Raw genomic sequence first — 20,914 nt, 5'->3', positions numbered from 1 at the left:
TACATCTGCTTTCTTTTGGCTGTAGCTTGCATGAAATATGTTTTTCCATCCTTTCACTTTCAGTTTCTTTGTGTCCCTGTGTCTAAGATGAGTCTCTTGTATGCAACATATTGATGGTTCATTGTTTTTGATCCATTCTGCGAATCTATATCTTTTAATTGGGGAGTTTAATCCATTTACATTCAACGTTATAACCGTGAAGGCATTTCTTGAATCGGCCATCTTATCCTTTGGTTTATGTTTGCCATATTTTTCCCTCTCTCTATTAATATCCTTTATTGTACCCATACCATATCTCTTTAGTACTGAACCTTTCTCCAAGTCTCTCTGTCCTGTCTTTGTTTCTCTGTCTGTAGGGCTCCCTTTAGTATCTCCAGTAGGGCAGGTCTCTTGTTAGCAAATTCTCTCAGCATTTGTTTGTCTGTGAAAAATTTAAGCTCTCCCTCAAATTTGAAGGAGAGCTTTGCTGGATAAAGTATTCTTGGCTGGAAATTTTTCTCACTCAGAATTTTAAATATATCGTGCCACTGCCTTCTTGCCTCCATGGTGGCTGCTGAGTAGTCACTACTTAGTCTTATGCTGTTTCCTTTGTATGTGGTGAATTGCTTTTCTCTTGCTGCTTTCAGAACTTGCTCCTTCTCTTCTGTGTTTGACAGTGTGATCAGTATATGTCTCGGAGTGGGTTTATTTGGATTTATTCTATTTGGAGTTCGCTGAGCATTTATGATTTGTGTATTTATGTTGTTTAGAAGATTTGGGAAGTTTTCCCCAACAATTTCTTTGAATACTCTTCCCAGACCTTTACCCCTTTCTTCCCCTTCTGGGACACCAATGAGTCTTATATTTGGACGTTTCATATTATGTATCATATCCCTGAGGTCCATTTCGATTTTTTCAATTTTTTTCCCCATTCTTTCTTTTATGCTTTCATTTTCCATTCTGTCATCTTCGAGGTCAGTGATTCGTTGTTCAACTTCCTCTAGTCTTGTACTATGAGTGTCCAGAATCTTTTTAATTTGGTCAACAGTTTCTTTAATTTTCATAAGATCATCCATTTTTTTTATTTAGTCTTGCAATGTCTTCTTTATGCTCTTCTAGGGTCTTCTTGATTTCCTTTGTCTCCCATACTATGGTCTCATTGTTCATCTTTAGTTCTTTGAGTAGCTGCTCTAGGTGCTGTGTCTCTTCTGGTCTTTTGATTTGGGTGCTTGGGCTTGGGTTATACATATCGTCTGGTTTTTTCATATGCTTTATAATTTTGTGTTGTTTTTGGCCTTGTGGCATTTGCTGAACTTGATCGGGTTCTTTTAGGAGATAAGTTGAAGTCCTTATCTCTAATTTATCAGATCTACAGCTTCGTGGAGTACACTTTCTCTAACTAACCAGCAGGTGGCGTCCACGAGCCACCTGTTCTCCACAAGCCAGTTCTCCCCTGCTTAGCCTTTTTGGTGAGTGGGGGAGTGAGTCTTGTGGGGCCCAATCGGTGTACCAAGCTTGCGTGTGTAGTTGGTGTTGCCTGCCCTGTATGTGGGGTGTGTTTCTGGGCAGTCGGGGAGGGGGGGGTGGCCCTAACAATCAAATCTCCCTGGTGATCCTAGAGTTTTAAAGCTGCTGCAATAGTCTAATCCTTCAGTTCAGTCCTGCCACAGTTTGTCTCTGCCACTGACCCACAAGTCTTTGGTATTGGCGTATGGCTCCTGAGACTTGCAAGTGGGCCCCTCTTCCAGGCTGTGCACCCCGGGTCCTCTGTTGAGGGATGACTGTGCTATGTCACAGGTGAATGCCGTCCCCCCAGGGCAGTTCTGGGCTGCTGGGCTGTGTAGGGAGGCTCCCAGTCTGCTCAAATGATGGCTGAATGGGGCTTTGTTAATTCACACTGCTCCACCTTCCCAGCTCTGGGACATTCAGCTGAGGTTGCAGGGAAGGCTAATGTCCATGCCCAGTTTTGTGGTGTGTGCCTGTTATTTGAAGCACTTCCGTCACACTGGGTTGTCTGGCGCAGCTCTGGGCTATGGGGCTGGCGATGGGCAGGAGTGTTTCCTGTCCACCAGGATGGTGGCTGTGAGCGGACACTCCCCTTTTCTTGGGAAGTTGTGTTGTTTAGTGAATTTTCTCAGCCACTGGATTATTGCCTTTTGTCTCAGAGCTCTCTTAGTTCTGCTCTTGACTTGACGTGCCCAAATTGCAATTCTTTGCAGCTTTCTGTATTGGGCTTCTTAGAGTAATTGTTTTAGAAAAAGAAAAAGGATTTAAAAAAAAACAAAGAAACAAACATACAAAAAAAAAAAACGGCCCTCCTCAGAGATCTAATGGGTTATTGAAATGCTAATAGACAAAGCAACCAGGGCCATTAAGGAAAGGTCCACAGGGCAGAGAGATCAGCTTTGCTTCGGGATTTGCATATGCGCCTCAAGGCCTGAGCTCTGCCCTTCCCCTTTCTGTGTTCACCAGAACTCCAAAAATCCTTTGCTTTTATTTTGGAGTTTTTCGTGTTGTTTTTTTTCTATGCCTGTCTCCTCTCTGCTGGGCTGGCTGCTCTCAGAGTCTCTGGTGTCTTGTCTCAGTCTATCTATGGTTGGAGTTTGAATCAGTAGAATGAGTTTCCGATAAGAGCAGCCACTGCAGTTCTCCCTTCTCCTTCCCGGAGCTGACAGCCCCTCCTCCCCCGGGACTGAGCCTGGCAGGGAGGGGCGCGGGTCCCCTGGCCACAAAAACTTACAGATTTCGCTGATCTCAGCAGTTCCACATTTTCATGAGTGTTGTATGAAGTATGCCCAAAGTCAGATTGCTCTGTGGTGTCCAGTCCACGCAGTTCCTGGCTTTTTACCTACTTTCCTGGAGGAGTAACTAAAACTTACAGCTCACCAGTCTGCCATCTTGCCCCGCCTCCTGCCATCTTGCCCCGCCTCCTGGACTAAGTTTTAATGTATGAAAGAGAACTCAGGACTTTTCAAACAAAAGGCATTTATTAATCTCTTATTTGAGCAAACTAATAGGTTAAATTCAGTATAAATACAGTCCTAAATTTATTAATGAAGAGACTGAAGTACAGAGATGTTAAGTGATTTATTTGGGGTAACTATTGGCCGTGTTGAGAGTGAGCCAAAGGTGATCCAACTTCCAACCCATTTCTCTTACTATTATAAGTTGATGTGCATACCTCTACCACCAACTAAAGTAAAACAAAACATTTCATTTCCTCACTTCATTGAATCACATTGATAGCATAATTGCAGTTAGTTGACATATAAACGAAGGAAAAATTGAAAACAAAACTAATAAACTAATATTTAGGCATCTTTTATGTGACAGGCACATTATACATTTGAAAAATGCCAAAAGGGAAGCATTATTATTCCCATTTTTTAGATAAATAGACTGAGCTTTAGAGGGATTAAGTCACTTTCCTAATGTCATACAGCTTATGAAAATTGGAGAATCTTGATGAGAACTCATTTCTATATGACACAAAGATTGAATACTTCCCAGTAGTCACAGTGGAAAAGGCAGACCTTTGATCAGTTTTTTATTTTATCACTCAATCTTGCCAAGTTTGTTGGCTTGTCTGAGCTTAGTTTCATCATCTTTAAAATGAGGATATGCCTACTGTGCATGGTTGTTGTAAGAAATTCATGAGATATAAAGTGCTTTGTTCGTTGAATGGCACAAGGCAGACAAAAACAAAAAGTAGTTAACTCTCTAGCAACAAGGTCACTGATTAGAGATGTAGAGATGGGATTCAAAGATAGATCTTCCTGAGTCTAAGGCAACTGTTCTTTCAATTATAGCATATACTTGTTGTTTTAGTTTCCTGGATGCTAAACCAAATGTCATGCAAATGGTTGTCTTAAACAATGGGAATTTATTTCATCATGATTTTGAGACTAGGAGAAGTCTAAAATGGAGGTGTAAGCAAGGCAATATATTCTCCAAGAAGACTATTGTGTTCTGGGGCTGGCTGCCTGTCCTTGGTTTTTCTATAACATGGTAATGTACATGGCAGTATCTTCTTCCTTCTTTCTCTTCTGTGTTCTGTTGACTTCCAGTGTCTGATTACTTGCCATGGCTTCTCTCTCCATCTGACTTTACCCTACTTTAAAAGATTCTAGTAATCCAAATTAAACCTTATTTAATTGGGCCACACCTCAACTAAAGTGATATCTTGAAGAGGTCTTATTTATAATGGGCCAAACTCAACAGAATGTGGACCAAGACCAAGATCATGTCCAACTCAATTGACATCACTCTACCCTCTAGACCCCCAAAAAACATTTCTCTCTATATGCAAAATATGTCCATTCCCCACCACAATATCCCAAAAAGCTTTACATAATTTCAGTAGCAATGCTAAATACAAAGTCTCATCAAAATAAGTTATGGATGTGGTCCATCTTAAGCAAAATTTCCTGTCTTTAATGGATATGTAAAACATGGAAATTAAGTTATCTGCTTCCAGTATACAATAGTGGGATAAGCATAGGGCAAACATTCCTATTTCAGAATGAAGAAATTGGGAGGAAAATAGGGTTCACATGTTCCAGACAAGTATGAAATCCAGAAGGACAATGTCTTTAGACTTCAAGTTCTAAGAGTCATCTATGGATTGGTGTTTTGTCCTCTCAGCCAGATTGAGAGGCAGCCCCACCCTTTTCACACCCTTGCATAGTGGCTATGCTGTCCTGAAATACCAGGGCACTGGCTGAAGCCTAGCTGAGGTTTGGGGCAGTGGCAGATATCTCCATGAAGAAAGAGGCACAGACCCCACCAAATCTGAGCATTGGAGTGGCTACACACTCCCAGAACAATGAGATGCAAGACTCACCTCCTCCAAGAACAGGGGCAGACACAGCATTTCCACAGAAATGGGAGAGACTGCTCTCTTGGCCAAAGAGATATTTTGGTCCAGACTTTTGCTTCCATGGTCATTCTACATTCAATTCTTAAAGTCATTCAAAATACAATTCTTCCCTCCTCTGTCCCCTTTACTCCAGGCTGGCTGAGATTCTGCTCATAAAAATTTTTCAAAAACAAAACAAAACAAAAAAAGACCCATACACACACAAAAAAACTTGTTGGCTTTGGGTGCAGTTCAAGCAGATCCAAATCATCAGACAATAGAATGTTCTACGTATTCCTCTTGGATAACTGCATTCCAATCCTGACTTCCACAGAAATGGTTGACTGGATCCATGTTCACCCACACTCTGTTTAGGAAAAGACTGTTCAGTTAAACACTCACATGGAGCCCTGTCCTCTGTGGACCCACTTCCTGAAAACAGGAGGTCCCTGATAGAGCTGCCTTTGGCCATAGTCTCATAGCACACTATCTTGATAGGCTCAGAATCTTTAAAACCTTCAATCTCTGATTTCTTTGTGCTTAAGAGTTCACATCTCATCTTATTCCTTTCCTCTTGCATTTTACTATAAGCTCTCAGGAGAAGCCAGGCTATAATTTCTGCATTATCTTAGAAATCACTTCAGCTAAATATCCAAGTTCATTGCTTAAAATTTCCATTTTCCATCAGACATCAGAGTTCAATTTTTCCAAGCTCTCTGTCATTTTATAAAATGATTGCCTTTTTTACAATTTCCGGATCACACATTCATCATTTCCTTTTAAGTCCTCATAGGAAGTACCTTTAATGTCCATGTTATTTACCAACAGTCTCTTCTAAGCTATCCAGACTTTTTTTTTCTGTCAAGCACCTCACAAATCTTCTAGCCTCTACTCAATACTCAATTCTAAAGCTGTTTCTACATTTTTAGATATTTGTAACAACTAAACCCCACTCCTGATACCAAAAATTACTTTAGTTTTCTGGCTGTGAAAACATCATACAAAAGGTTGGATTAAACAATGGGAATTTATTACCTCATGATTTTGAGGCTAGGAGAAGTCCAAAATCAAGGTATCAACAAGATGATGCTTTCTTCAAGACAACTGTGTCATTTGGGGGCTGGCTGCTGGCAATCCTTGGTCCTTGGCTTTTCTGTCACAGGACAATGAACATGGTTAACCTCTCCAGGTTCTATTAATTTCCAGCTTCTGGCTGCTCCCTGTGGCTTCTCTCTCTGTGACTGACTTTGGCTCTGTTTATAAAGGACTCTAATAATCTGAATTAAAGCCCAACCTGATTCAGTTGGGCCATGCATCAACTGAAGCAACATCTTGAAGAGATCTTATTTACAATGGAAATGCACCCACCAGAATGTGGACCAAGGCCAAGAATAAGCTGGGGTACACAGTTTAATCCACCTCACTTAGTTTATAATTAATGTTATAGGAACTTATTTTCTTATTTTTCACATGGCATATATTATTTACACATTGAATTCCAGAAAAGAAACTGAAGGCTGGATTTCTGGATTGTTTATGGATGGTCAACTCCATATCCAACCATTAGTCATGGGTTATTCTTTCTCTACAATGTGACATTAAGGACATGTTTTTGGAAATTCATCATATGACCTGGGCAGTTTTGAACCAGGTCAAATACAACACATGTACAGTAGTACCCATTAGAAAGCCTGGAACATCCTGGGTCTCTTATCCCTAAAATATTTTGGAGGCTTTCTTGGTGAATGGGCTTGCTGTACACTTTACAGCAACCATTGCCTTCCACTGACCTTAGACTATATTGTACTAGCATAAGGGTTTTGAAGAAAGACTATTGATTTTAAGTATTTTAAACTGATGTTGTGATGGAATTTCAGCATGTTTGAGAAAAAAAAAACTTCTGATAACTGATATTTTTGGTTTTTCATAAAAAATTTGTAGCCTTGAGAGTATGCAATGAAGAATCCTATTATCAGTAACTGATACATCAGAGTTAATGAGAGTATTCAATACAGATTAGGGAATTAGGATGGAAAATAACCAAAAAAAAAAAAAAAAAAAAGCTAAGGTCTAAATGAGATGAGAAAAGAGGGCTAGATAGGCATAGGGCGAATTCTGGATGGGAGAAGGATGACTAAACCTGTTACAATACTAATTTTTCTAAATGTAACCTATGGGATTGTTCTGACCTGTATTTTCTTTGGGTTCTAGGGTCCTAGAGTTTCCCTGAGGACTGAAGGGATATCAGTATGGGAAAATGACAAAATTTAGATGCCTGCCACTTTTGAATATTAGGCAGAAGAGATCAAAGGGATCCAGTGACAATTAGGTGAAACCAATTGCTTGACAGAGGGTACACTAAGGACAGAAAAGAACAGGGTCTTGTCAAAGGTCATACAGCTAATTAGCAGCAAATCCCAAGTTCCCAGGTCTTAATCTTGAACCTTGCACAAATCCTGAGGCTGTTGTTCCTGGCACAAAACTCAGAGAGATAACATAATAACTGGAAGAACAATAGACTCCTTGCTGTCAAAACATGTGTCTTAGCCTTGTATCATCCAGAACCTGGCACACACCTAACATGCATCAGTTTTTGCTGACTAGATGAATGGATGGATTGTGTACTGAAATAAGTCACATCTCAAACCAATCCCATTTCCTGTGTTTTTAACTAAATTTGCTATGACTTTTCTTTCAGAGTGCAGAATGCTTAGACATTTGGTCTTTGTGTTTATCATGCCCCTGAATAAAATCTGCTTTAGAGTGGCTGTTTTTTTTTTGTTTCCTGGTTTGTTTTTTGCCACTATCAATTCCTGTCTCTATTTCTAATTGATATTTATGTGACCTTTAAGTAAAACAAACAAAAAACTAATGTTCCTTGTTCAGTGTATCTTTTAAAAATATTAGTTGATATTTCTTACATACTGTAGAGTTAAGGATTGCAGAAATCCCTTCAAAATATAAGATTTTCTCAGCAAGTAGATGGTAATGTGGGTAGTATTTCTTGGAAAGCTATCAACATTTTCTTTTTCCTGTCACAACCCTTATACCAATACAATTTGCCTGTGATAGTAATATGTTTTCATTTTCTTATTGAGGTTTTTTCCCAATTAGCTTTTTAAAAGCTGCTTTTACATCTTTGTTCTGCAGACTGTAGATCAAAGGATTCAACTTGGGGATGATAAGAGTGTAGAACACAGAGGCCCATTTGTCTTGGTCCAGGGAGTAGCTGGATGTTGGCCTCAGGTACATAAACAGACTGTGCCATAGAAGAGGGTGACACCAGTGAAGTGAGACCCACAGGTGGAGAAAGCCTAAATGTGGCCTTCAGCTCAGTGCATCCTGGTGATGGCAATGAGGATGAAGGCATAGGAGATGAAGATGATAAGGATAGTGCTGAATTCAGTGAAGCCACACAGACTGAAGAGTAAGATCTCACTGATGTAGGTGTCTGAGCAAGAGAGAGCCAAGAGTGGTGGTATTTCACAGAAGAAGTGGTTGATGATATTGGAATCACAATAACTGAAGCTGAAGGTGAGGGAAGTATGGGCTACCAAACTCACCAGACCAAACAGGTAAGAGCCCAGCATGAGAGCCAAGCAGACCCTCTTGGACATGAGGGTGCCATAATGAAGAGGTTGATAGATGGCCACAAAATGGTCATAGGCCATGGGTGCCAGGACATAGCACTCAGCATCTACAAAACCTACGAAGAAAGGAAACTGGGTGGCACAGCTGGAGAAGGAGATGACTTTGTGCTTACTTAGGAAGTCAGCCAACATCCTGGGGGCAATGGCTGAGGAGTAGCCCAGGTCAACAAAGGAGAGATTGCAGAGGAAAAAATACATGGGTGTGTGAAGTTGGGTGTCTGTTATGATCAGGATAATCATACCAACATTCCCCACTACGTTGACCATGTAGACCACCAGAAAGACCACAAAGAAGATGATCTGCAGCTGAGGGTCCTGAGTGATGCCTGTAAAGATGAAATCAGTCACCACTGAGTGGTTTCTTCTATCCATCTCTTCAGTTTTGTGTGTGCCTGGATTTGATTTCTTAATGATTGTAGTTAAGTTCCTTGTCACTGGAAATATTCAAACTAAAGATAAAAAATCATAAACTAGAGCTATTATAACAATTATATATATATTCCTACAGTAAATGAAGGCTTCTTTGGGGCAATTTTAAAACCCCTGCCAGTAAAAAGATTCTGTGACCAATAGGGTAACTCAAATGACTTTGGTGAAGGTGATGACCATGTGTCATCATCAGGTACCCAGTCAAAACAGAAGTTATTAGCTTCTTGTGGATGAAAAATTATGATTTTACAATCTCCTTGGTGCTGTGAGGTCATTTATCCCATGGCATCTGATGCTTGACCTGGTCTGTGCAATTACCCATTTAATTAATTAGCAAAAAAGAGTCATTTATAGCATCCCTTATTCTTTTTAAAACAAAGAAAATATGAATTCAGATAATAAATAAATGTTAACTCTCATTACATGTAGGCATAGAGAGGAAGCACAAAATGAATTTTAAAGTTTAACAATCACACATACATATAAAGAAAGTGAAATACTTGGAGTAGAGGGTGAGAAATATAACCTCTAAGATTATAATATTTAAAAAAACAGGAGTTATTCAGTGTAACTATGTGTCAAACTATTATTGAGTGTTTTGCAGGGACTGCACAATTTCATCCTCACAATATGAGACAAGTGTCATCATTACCATCATCTCATATGTGAAAAAAATGAGCAAATGTAGGCTAGCTATTAAGTAACTGCCAAAGTCAACAGCCAGTAAATGATAGAGCTGGTTCTGTCAGACCCACTACATTTTATTGTGCTCCATGTAGATGTGGTTTTATGGAGGTTAAGTTTCTTTATCTTTGTGCCTGCCTTTCCTTTCCTGCTTGGCTATCATGCATGAATGTGAAATGAGTTCTTAGGTTTCCTTGATTTTTGCAAGCACTCAGTGGTCAAGCATGGGATATAACTAGTGTGAAGGCACAACTATGTCTTCAGGAAACTTCTACTGCCTAACCAACAGCCCCTGATAGATCAGCTCAGAGATAAGATTCAAGGATCCCTCAGTCAGGAGAGAATAAAGTGTTGTCCATTGCTGTGATCACACAGGAACATGTATTTATTAAACCTCTTTTCCCTTTGATGACTTTCTGACCCCACCACAAGATTTCTAAGAGGGAAGTGGGGAAAAAATAATGTAGAAATGAGTAGTGCCTCTTTTCTAAAGGTGAAGGGAGAAGTCAGACTGTAACTTCTTTACTTAGGTTGCTGCTTAAGAAAGAAGAGAAAGTGGAGAAGTACCTTTATATGTCATTCATATGTCTTTTGTTTATCTTTCATAGGTTACTTCAAGTCCTAGGGTAGGCAGAAGTAGGGCCCTCTTCTTTTAATCTACATAGAATATAATCAACCATATCAAAGAGGGGGCTCTAATAAATAAACAATACCATGTATTGGTCCAAGAGTTTATAATTTACAAAGATTTTGTATTTATTACTGTTCAAATAATTGTTAATATCATGAATGTGTATATCATGTCAAATAGGAGACAGAGAATGAAAAGACAAACTAATGCCTAGGAAAAAGCACATTTCTGATAAAGGATATATATATATATATATATATATACATATAGATAGATAGATAGATAGATAGATAGATAGATAAATAGATAACAACTCTGAATAATAAGAAAACCAACAGCCCAATGAAAATGAGCCAAAATTTGAACAGACACTTAACCAAAGAAGATATATTTGTGGGAATTAAGCACAGGAAAAGATGCTAAACATCATTAGTTATTAATTAGTTATTAAGGTAATTCAACTGAATTATCACTACACATTTATTAAAATGACTAAATTTTAAAAATAAGAGTAACGTACCGAGTATTGACAAGGAAGTAGATGGACTGGAACTTCTGTCACTTTTGGTGGGAACATAAAATGGTACAATCACTCTGGACATGCTTTGGCAGTTTCTTATGAAATCAACACACAACTACCCACCTTATTATCCAACCACACCACTCTTGGGCACTTAGCCAAAAGAAAGGAAAGCACATGTCCATATAAAGACTTATATACAAATGTTCATAGTAGCATAGACAATAGCCAAATGTTCAGTTGTTTTTTAATAGCCAAGAAACTGAAACAGCCCAAATTTCCATCCAGAGGTGACTATATAAACAAATTGTGACATTTCCATAAAAGGGAATACTACTCAGCAATTAAAGGGAATGAAATTTTGGTACAGGCATCATGCTGGATGTGTGATCAATCTTAAAACAATTACACTGATTGAATAAAGCAGAAACAAAGGTGTATACATTAGATGACTCCATTTATAGAACTCTAGAAATGCATGTTAATAGGTGACAGAACATCAGTGGTTGCCTGAGGAGGGGGTTGTGTGAGGGGGATCAGGAGGAAGAGATTACAAAGAGGCATGAGGAAACTTCTGGGGATGATGGTTAATTTCACTACTTTGATTGTGATGATGGTTTCACAGATATCTTCATGTATCAAAATTTATCAAATTGTGCACTTTAAATATGTTCAATGTGTTGTATATTCATTTTACCTCCAAAAAAGCTGTTAAAAAGAACAAAGTACTTGCCCCTATTCCAACTCAGCTCATTCTCACTGCATGTGAATGCATGTTATTATTTCATAGGTTAGGTTGCTGAGGAAACAAAGACTTAATCAGAGTGAGAGGACTTGCCAGGTCATGTAATAAGTTAGTTGCAGAATCAGCCATTGAATCTGGGACTGCTAGTTTCCCACAACATTCTATACTGATTTCTTTTTTCCCCCATTGCCTCACACAGGAATGTGAAAATGACACATCAGGGATAAGAAAAAAAAGAGGAAAAAATAGCCGTCCAGTTGTCAGCTTCCTTTTTTTTACTTTAGAGGGTAAGAAAATAATCCTAATGTTAAACCTAGAAGGACAGTTTGGTCAAACTCATCATTTAATAGATGAGGAAACAGACCTGGACATCAATATTGAAAAGGCATGGGTGGTATCAGACTGCAGCAGCAAGAGGAGTGTGAGATGCCTGGTAAGAACAGAGCCCCAGGAGTCAGGACTCTGCTCCACAACTGAACTGGGTATGCTCTGGCCAATTCATTTCACTCAACTGGAAAATGTGCTTATAAAATCATTCTTTCCTCCTTTACAGATTCTAGGTGCTGGTTAAATGTGGCAGTATATGAGAAGGTGCTTCACCAATCATAAAAAAATCTTACTTGCTACTCTATTATTGTGGACAGACAAATCAAGTCTTTACAAAATATCCTTAAGTGATTTTTAGCGTATTATATAACTTTTTGGAGTCTCAGTTTTGTACCTATTCAAGAGGGTTAATAATGACTGCTTTAATAATTTCATATAAAAGTTGGTTAGAATATATATGAATTGGTTAGAATATATAGTATAAAGTGATGAATTCAGTGATTGCCTGTGCTAGGTGCTTAGTGCTTTGGGCCATTGTGTGTTAGTATAGACGTTTAGATGCAGTAGACAAATGTGCCCTCATATCTCCTAGATAAAAAAGTTTTCATGCATTTTGCCATAGAGGTATCACAACAGCCTTAACCTGTGGGAAAGATGTGATATTGTTTCTATAGCACTTCCATTAAATGATAAAATAATTAGAGATGAGACTATAAAATTCAAAATCAAGTCTTGACAAAAATATTCACAATTTCTTGTTTAGTATCATCTAGTAAAAATCCAGCCCATCTGACTATTGAAGGAATGGTAGAAGTAAATAAGCAAACTCCTTAGTTAACAAGGAACTCAAATATTTAATAGAAGACCAGTAAAAGTATTGTCTTATAGAAGTAAACACAGGTCCATTATATTCCAGATTTCTATATATCACCTGCTTTTGCATGGTTATGTGAAAAGAATACTAGGGTAAGAGTCTGGAGGTTCAGACTGCTGTCCTGTTTCTTCCACTAACACATCGTGTTATTGGTGAGTTGCTGAACTGGATGTGCCATACTTAACTGTGAAATGGATGGAGAAGAAAATGCAGAATCTCTATCTCTATGGAACCTTCAAATTCTTTCATTCTCTGAGTCCAAACCTACTATATGATTCCTAACAGCCAAACCCATGACTTATGTCTCCTTTTGAAATTCTAAAAGGCATGGACCTGGCACCAAGCAGAGCTCATGCTCAAAGGAGCACAGGGTGGTGTGATGTGCCACCTCCCAAATGTCACATCTCTTTCTCTCCCAAATACTGACTTGGAACCTGACCTGTTTTCTACCTGTTGGTAAGAAGTTGAATGTCTCCTCTTGATTGGGTATACTGAGCATACTATATACTAAGAAGAATCCAAAGATGGTGAAATGCTCTGGCAGTTGTTTCTGAGCTACATGCTCATCCCATGCTTTCTCCTGTGTGTGGAAGGTATTTAAGTCTCACAGTGCATTCAATCCCCAGAAGAAATATGATGAAATGCTTTCTACACTCATGGGAAACTCAAAACTTTATCTGTCATCCCCAGAAGAATTGACCTCTTTTCCTTTGCTTGTAAAGAGAAAAGAAGGAAACACAAGGATATTATTTTCAGACACTCTAGTTAAGATGACTTAGTGACTCATAAGTGTGGCACTGACTCTTTTGCCCATCCCAAAATTGCCTACAGGGTGTGATTTTGGCATCACTGAGAAAGTTATTTTGCTGATGCCTGAAAGCTCTTACAAGACAAATGATACACTGCAAGTCTCATGGAGGGACCCTATTTTAAAAATATATTAATCTGGCAAATGTGACCAGTGTCTGAAATTTATATTTACAAAACAATTTAATCAGATTTGACCTTTTATTCCCTAGGGATTCATACCACACTTTCAACTATGTGATCCAAATGAATCTTCTGATCATAATAGTACTGCCTGTAGTTTCAGCTGAAATGAGTGAGTCTCCAGTTTACAGAAAAAAGGAGTGAGAGAAAATTATTTGGCTTTCCCAAGTCCAAATGGGATAATTTTATATTTTATTAATTTACTAAGTTCTCTATTTTTGCACATATTTTTTGTTATTTTTTTAATATATGAGATGTTAGATTGTGGTACCTTTTAAACTGGCCAAAGAAATTAATTTATAATGAAATAATACATATTTTAGTAACTAACTGATCAGGTATGACTGCTTGCACAGGTATGCAAAATCTCCATAAACCTGAAAGTTAAAAATGCAGACTGATAGAGGTATGTTTTCTAGGCACCTCAACCAATCTGGTGTCTCTTTTAATGACAGTCAACATAGGATTTGGCATGGGTTCTCTGCTTATTCTAGAGCTCTCTAGGTGTCTTGCTTCATAGTGTGGGGCTGACTAGGCCCTATCACCCATCCTGTTCACAATCCAAATTCACCTTTGTGGTCCAGTGGTCTTATTCTACCACTTTGCTATCACCTCGGTTTCTTATATCCTATGTCCCTCCCAATGATCTTTTAGTGCCGTGTGATCTTTTTTCCAACCTTGATCCACACTCTTATTGTATAAATCTCAATCTGCTTTAATTTACCACAGTCTGATCCCATATAACAACTAATTCACACTTAGGTGAGAAAGGGTGATTTCTTGATTTTTCAAATAAATCTTCATTGTGTGCCAATTACGTTTCTGACTGTGTTAATAGGAATCAAGTTCATTTTACTTATAGTTTACTAAAAATAAATAAATATAAAAACAAATGATATGACTTAGTCAAAATAATGCATAATTAATTTTCTGAATTGATGGGGATGAAGCAACAAGTACTTTAAGTCTTTGTGTCTCCCAGCATCTAGCGCAAATTGCGTTAATTACATGTTACTGACAGGCAAATTAGAGTGTCTCCTCAAAGTAGTATACACACTTTAAATGATCTTCAGATATTTATGTATCTCAATTTCAGACCCTGGTAATATTTGCCCACAACTATTTGTCATTTGTACATTCGGGCTCCTGGTAAGTCAGAATCTAGGCTATATAGGCTGATACCTATTTCTTCCTCTGGAGAGAGTGGAAGCAGGTGGCAATGGATTAAATTCTTGTTTATTAATCATCTATATTTTCCAGGCATTGGGCTAAGTAATACATCTTCATTATTTTATCTTCAGACAACCCTTGAGGTAGTCATCAGAATTGCCACTTAAAATGAAAATGTGGAGACACAGAAAGATACTGTGAAATACCTGGAGCTACACAATCAGTGAGCCACATAGCTAGAGTTCCAATCAGATCAGCCCTGGTTCTCTCCACCTCCCGATGCCTCCTCCACTGAGACCACTCCCTGTAATTCAGGTTGCACAATTCCTTACAGTAAATGTATACCTTAGAGATGGTGGGACCAGAGGTCAAGGGAATCAACTGCTCTGTGGATTCTTTCAATTCCCCCTAGGAGAACTAAACATTAGCTTCCAAGGGAGACATGGTGGTTGGGCATGTGGGACTGAAAACTCATTCTCCACTGGGCTCAGCTGTCCCAAAGGTGGAGAGAAATATGCAAAATAATATATGTCCCTAGTTCAGAGGGAAGAAATGAGACAACTACAATGGGTGACACAAGATGTCCCCAGGGGCAGAGTACAAGACATATGTCTTATTTGGGATAAGTCAGGATTTTTCCTCCAGATTCCAGTGTAGAGACCCTATAATTAGGAATAGCTGTGAGCAATATTACAGCTGCACTGCAGTTATCTGCTCTATAGTTTGAAAGGTATTTTACTCTGATGTAACAAATTGGGCTATTTACCTTTAAAGAAAAGTAAAAGAAAGAAGATATCTCTCCTGCATATAAGAATTCAGAGTAACTTTCTTATGAAGAGAAAGGTATAAAGGGCATGAGTTTTCCTATATATAAAATGGATTGCTATCTCTAAGGTGCATTCTAACTATGCCATCAGCTTAACCTGGAAGAATTACAGTTAGTGGTTCTCTAAAAGGAGGATTTTTTTCTCACCTTTGCCTCTTTTTTGGTGAATTTAGGCATTGGACAGGAGCAAGCAAAGGGAGTGAAGAGAACTCAAGCAGGCACAAAAGTTAAGTTGAAGATATGAAGGGTTTTGCCAGTATAACTAACTGACATGAAGAAAAAAATCACACTCCTGTTAATTCTGCTAACCACCCACTGAACCAAATTTCCAAGAGCACTGAGTTGCTGAGAAAATATGTTAAATAAATGCTCAGTCCATTTTTATTCTTAGAAGATTTGTGAAACATTAACAGAAATATAAGCAGCAGTAAATAGCATGATTTTTATGGCTTTTTGAAACACTTAGAAAGATCTCAAGAAATTCCACTACCATTTTCAGGAACTCAAAGAAAATGAAAACTCAGATCCAGAATCTCTGGGTTAAAGAATTGATTGCAAAATTGAAGTAGAAGATATATAGCATAGAAGGGAGATGAAACTGTATAATTGTCAGCACCAGCCATTAAACAAATGGTATCTCATTAATATCACAAGAAAATCAATGTGAGTTCTAGAACAGACAACTTCCAACAACTGCAATTACTTTTTAACTTCAGGAGATAAATAGCTGCATTTTCTGTATCTAAATATATTCTATACCACAAAAGTAGTGCTTAGAATTATAAAATGAAGTTCTCTGTGTATTTATCCTCTCATCTATTAATTGAGGGGGTCATTCAAAGTGATCTTAAATGTTAGAATATGAAGTGCATTTCCTGGGTATAAATGCACAGTAACTTTGTGACTATGGGAAACTTAATATTTTTAGCTTTTTTAGTGACATATATACAACTCAAAATATCCCATATGAGTGCAAAATTCAGTGGCATTAATTATATCCACAATATTATGCTACTTTTTGACCACCTCAAACAGAATTGCTGCATGCAGCCCATGATAGCCTGCAATCTACTTTTTGTCTCTATGAATTTGCTTATTCTAGGTATTGCATATGGCAGCCTCATCTTTAGTACCTCACATTTCCCATCTGCCAAAATGGGATAATGACACTACCTTCTTTGGGAGTCCTCATTTCATGTGCTTCTGACCTGGGCAAGAAATCTGGACTGTCTATGGAATAATGCGAATGAACTGTCAGGTCAAGTTAAAGGAATCACAGAGGAAGAACATCAAAGGTCATGGAATGGAAGTTTTGGGGGATTAAAAAAGAGGTATTCTTCATAATTCTTCAATATAAAAGTTTCTCATTGTCTTGATCTTTGCTTGTTAAACATATAGGCTTGAAAAGCCAGGGCATGATGCATATCATTTTCCTAAATCCTTAGTAAATGATTACACATATTTATTTTACTGCTAGCTACAATTTGAATGGGATATGTCTAAGTTTTTCATGGCTGGACCATCATCCCAAAGTGCAGACTAATTTTTTCAGAGATCAACCACTGACATGTGTACATAAATTCAACTTATTGGCAGTATACTAACACACTAGGATATACTAGTATATCCTTTTGTCATAGAAAAAATATATTGTCCAAATAGAAAGTAACCCCTTCAAGTATATAAGGTATAATCTTACTATTTGTTACAGTGTGTGTGTGTGTGTTTTTAATGAGAAATAGAGCACAAATCTCCAGATTTATCCTCCTCTATTTTGCTTGTTAGACATTGCATATCATATAATTTTCCTGCTCTCCTTTATTACTAACACAATGACTGTTGCTCATTCATTTTTGGGTAAACTTATCTTATATGAAAATCTTCTCAAATTTCATGGGCTGGTAACAATGTAAATTTTAGTAATGATATACAGTTTTATCACTGATTTCTCATAACTTAATCCCTCATTTGAAGGTCTGCCAAAATGAGGGATGCCTCTCCTGTCTTGGTCAGACATTACCTAGATTTATTAATTTTATTGACCTAGTTTTGTCTTAGGATTTTCAGGGCACTAGAACAGAAGAACAAATAAAAGTGTCTCTTGATTGCTTTATTCTCTAACAAATGCAATGCCAGATATCATTCAATTATTCTGATGGGGACTCTCTCATCTTCAATAGAATAAATATAGAAAAATTATCTACACATATTTTCTTCCTTCCATCCTATTGAAAGTGGTGCCTAATTTCTTTAAATATACAAGGACCCATGCACTCATATACCAAGCAGGATACACAAATATTGGATAGGGATTTCAGCCTCAAAGGAGAATCTAGCCCCCCAAAACATCAAATTACAGTTATGCCCTTGAGGAACAAAGAAGATTTTAATTGCTTCTATACAATTATTCATAAAATACTTGAGGGAATATACTTATGGAATACACTATAAATCTTCCCACTTTCACCTGGCAAAATAAGGTAAGCCAACTTTTATAGGTAGGTCATTTTCTCCATTTGTATACTAAAAATTCTTCTTGTTCTATTGTGTGGTGATTAGTATCCTACCAATGCAATGTGGGAAAAGAAAAAGAATATTTTCATCAATTGGGCTTGCTTTCCTATTCACATATATTAATGGGAGTGCATTCCATCTCTAAAAAATCAATTATTATGTGTAAGTTTTTCTGCTATCTCTCAATCAATTAAATAAGCAATGACCTAGGGGGAATTCTTAAAGAGTATTTGCAGCTAAATCTTATTTCACAATGAATGAATGAGAAAAGAGTGTCTAGAGCTATAAGCTAAGTCTACATTGTAACATTATCAGTTCTTTCCTAAATAATTTAATAAGTGGGTTACTGACACAAGAATTTAGGATAAAAAATGCCACACTCTTCCCAAATACTTGCTTGCTTTATTTACTGTTGAAATACCATCTGTCTGAATGGCTTCAAGATGCCCTCATTGCACTCTTACCTGCATTTTTCTTCACAGTGCTGTACTTGCTTCTACTTGACATTATATATATTTTTTCTCATGTTTACTATCTGATTCCTGTACTATAGTAGATGTTCCACAAGGGTGGGGAATTTGTTCAGTGCTGTAACCCCAGAACCTAGAACAGAAGAAATCAAACCTTACAATATAAATAAATAAATGAGTGACTCAATTTGCATATGAGAGGACAATATAGCCACATATTAAGAGATAAATTTAACTAATGCAATGTTTTTTTTTTTTTTTTTTTAATGAAATTAGGCCATAGAATGCTGGCTTTTAAGTGAAAATGACATGTTGAACACTCCTCTCAGAAGTTGTATCTGAAAAATAGGATACCAGAACTGGAGAATCCTGAGAGATTCAACTCTTCAGTTGTCCACTTAAATGATGGAAAGGACATGGTTTTCATACCTGATTTTCTTTCCCTTTTGACATATTTTCCTCATGATATTTTTAAAAGTACCAAATGTGCAGTATACCAAGTAGATGTGTATAAATATCTGAGTGTGTATATGTGTGCAAGTATGTATATGTGTTTGCATGTATACATGTATGATTATATAAGAGTATGTATGTAAGAAACTGAGTTGAGAGAGGGAAAGAAAGAGGCATATAGAGTAACAGTGTTGTGGTAGGAAGTATATGTAGATACACTAATGTGTTTGTTGAAAAGTGAACAGTGATTATCCATGGCTGAGATCTATGAGACAATGATAAAATGGATGGAACAAACAAAGAATAAGGATCAGATGAAAATCTCACATTCCCTGCCATTTTCAGTTTTCAAAGGATGAGAAAATGTCCTTCCAAATCATACCACAGTGGCTGAATTCATTCTGCTGGGGCTCACTGATGATGCAGTGCTGGAGAAGATCCTGTTTGGGGTGTTTCTGGTGATCTACCTAATCACAATGGCAGGGAATCTGTGCATGATCGTGCTGATCAGGACAAGTTCCTGCCTCCACACTCCCATGTATTTCTTCCTGGGACACCTCTCCTTTGTAGACGTTTGCTATTCTTCCAACATTACTCCAAATATGCTGTACAATTTCCTCTCAAACCAAAAGACTATCTCCTATGCTGGGTGCTTCACACAGTGTCTTCTCTTCATTGTCCTGGTGATCACTGAGTTTTATATCCTGGCTTCAATGGCACTGGATCGCTATGTGGCCATTTGCAGCCCTCTCCATTACAGTACCAGAATGTCCAAGAACATTTGCAGGTCTTTAGTCACAGTCCCTTATACTTATGGCTTCCTTAATGGCCTGTCTCAGACACCAGACCCTGTTGACTTTTCACTTATCCTTCTGTGGTTCTCTTGAAATCAATCATTTCTACTGTGCTGATCCTCCTCTTCTAATGTTGGCCTGCTCTGACACCTCTGTCAAAAAGATGGCAATGTTTGTAGTTGCCAGCTTTACACTCTCCAGTTCTCTATCATCCTTCTGTCCTACCTTTTCATTTTTGCAACCATCTTGAAGATGTATTCTGCTGAAGGGAGGCACAGAGCCTTCTCTACTTGTGGTTCCCATTGGACAACAGTAACCATATTTTATGGAACTCTCTTCTGCATGTATTTAAGGCCCCCAACTGAGAAGTCCATAGAGGAGTCCAAAATAATTGCAGTCTTTTATGCTTTTCTGAGCCCAATGCTGAACCCATTGATCTACAGTCTAAGGAACAAGGATGTGATCCATGCTATGCAACAAATGATCAAGGGAAATTTCTTTAATTAAATTGCAGTTTAGGTGTCTGCTCATTTGTAATCAGTAAATGCTGTGGTAACATAATTATACTCCTTGAAGTACAAACCCATTACTCTGAGATCATGATTTGTTTATTGTCATGAGCTTGGAATGCTTTCTTTTGATAATTGCATCTCAAAATTAACACCTTCAAGAGATACTGGGTTGATAAAACACCTTAGTATTTAAAATAAAATGTCTTTTTTGGCAGTAATCCTATGAAAATGAATTGTTTTTATCCAATACTTCTGCATGTTAATGATAATATCTTTACTACTTGGGATTAAATTTTGTAACAAGTTTACTCTAATTGGAATGCTGTACATCTGTCTATGCTGAATTATATGATCTACAAACCCATAGTGAGACCCAAGGTAAGCAGACTTGTTTTACTCTTTCTTTAAATGATGAAAGTATCTCTACTCCAATGTGTTATATAGAACAGTGACTCTGAAGCCTCCCTAATCACTAGAATCACCTTTAG

General features: G+C 37.7%; 2 pseudogenes; one reads left to right on the top strand and one right to left on the bottom strand.

Annotated features, from left to right (window-relative positions):
- Positions 1-7,927: 7,927 nt before the first annotated feature.
- LOC119520244 lies at positions 7,928-8,859 on the bottom strand (annotated as a pseudogene).
- Positions 8,860-11,883: 3,024 nt separating this feature from the next.
- Positions 11,884-20,421, top strand: LOC119520193 (annotated as a pseudogene).
- The last annotated feature ends 493 nt before the right edge of the window (positions 20,422-20,914 follow it).

This window comes from Choloepus didactylus, chromosome 25, assembly GCF_015220235.1.
Source record: "Choloepus didactylus isolate mChoDid1 chromosome 25, mChoDid1.pri, whole genome shotgun sequence".
In the NCBI taxonomy this organism is placed as follows: domain Eukaryota; kingdom Metazoa; phylum Chordata; class Mammalia; order Pilosa; family Megalonychidae; genus Choloepus; species Choloepus didactylus.
Note: the sequence above shows the minus strand (reverse complement) of the source record. Positions and strands in the feature narration are given on the sequence as shown.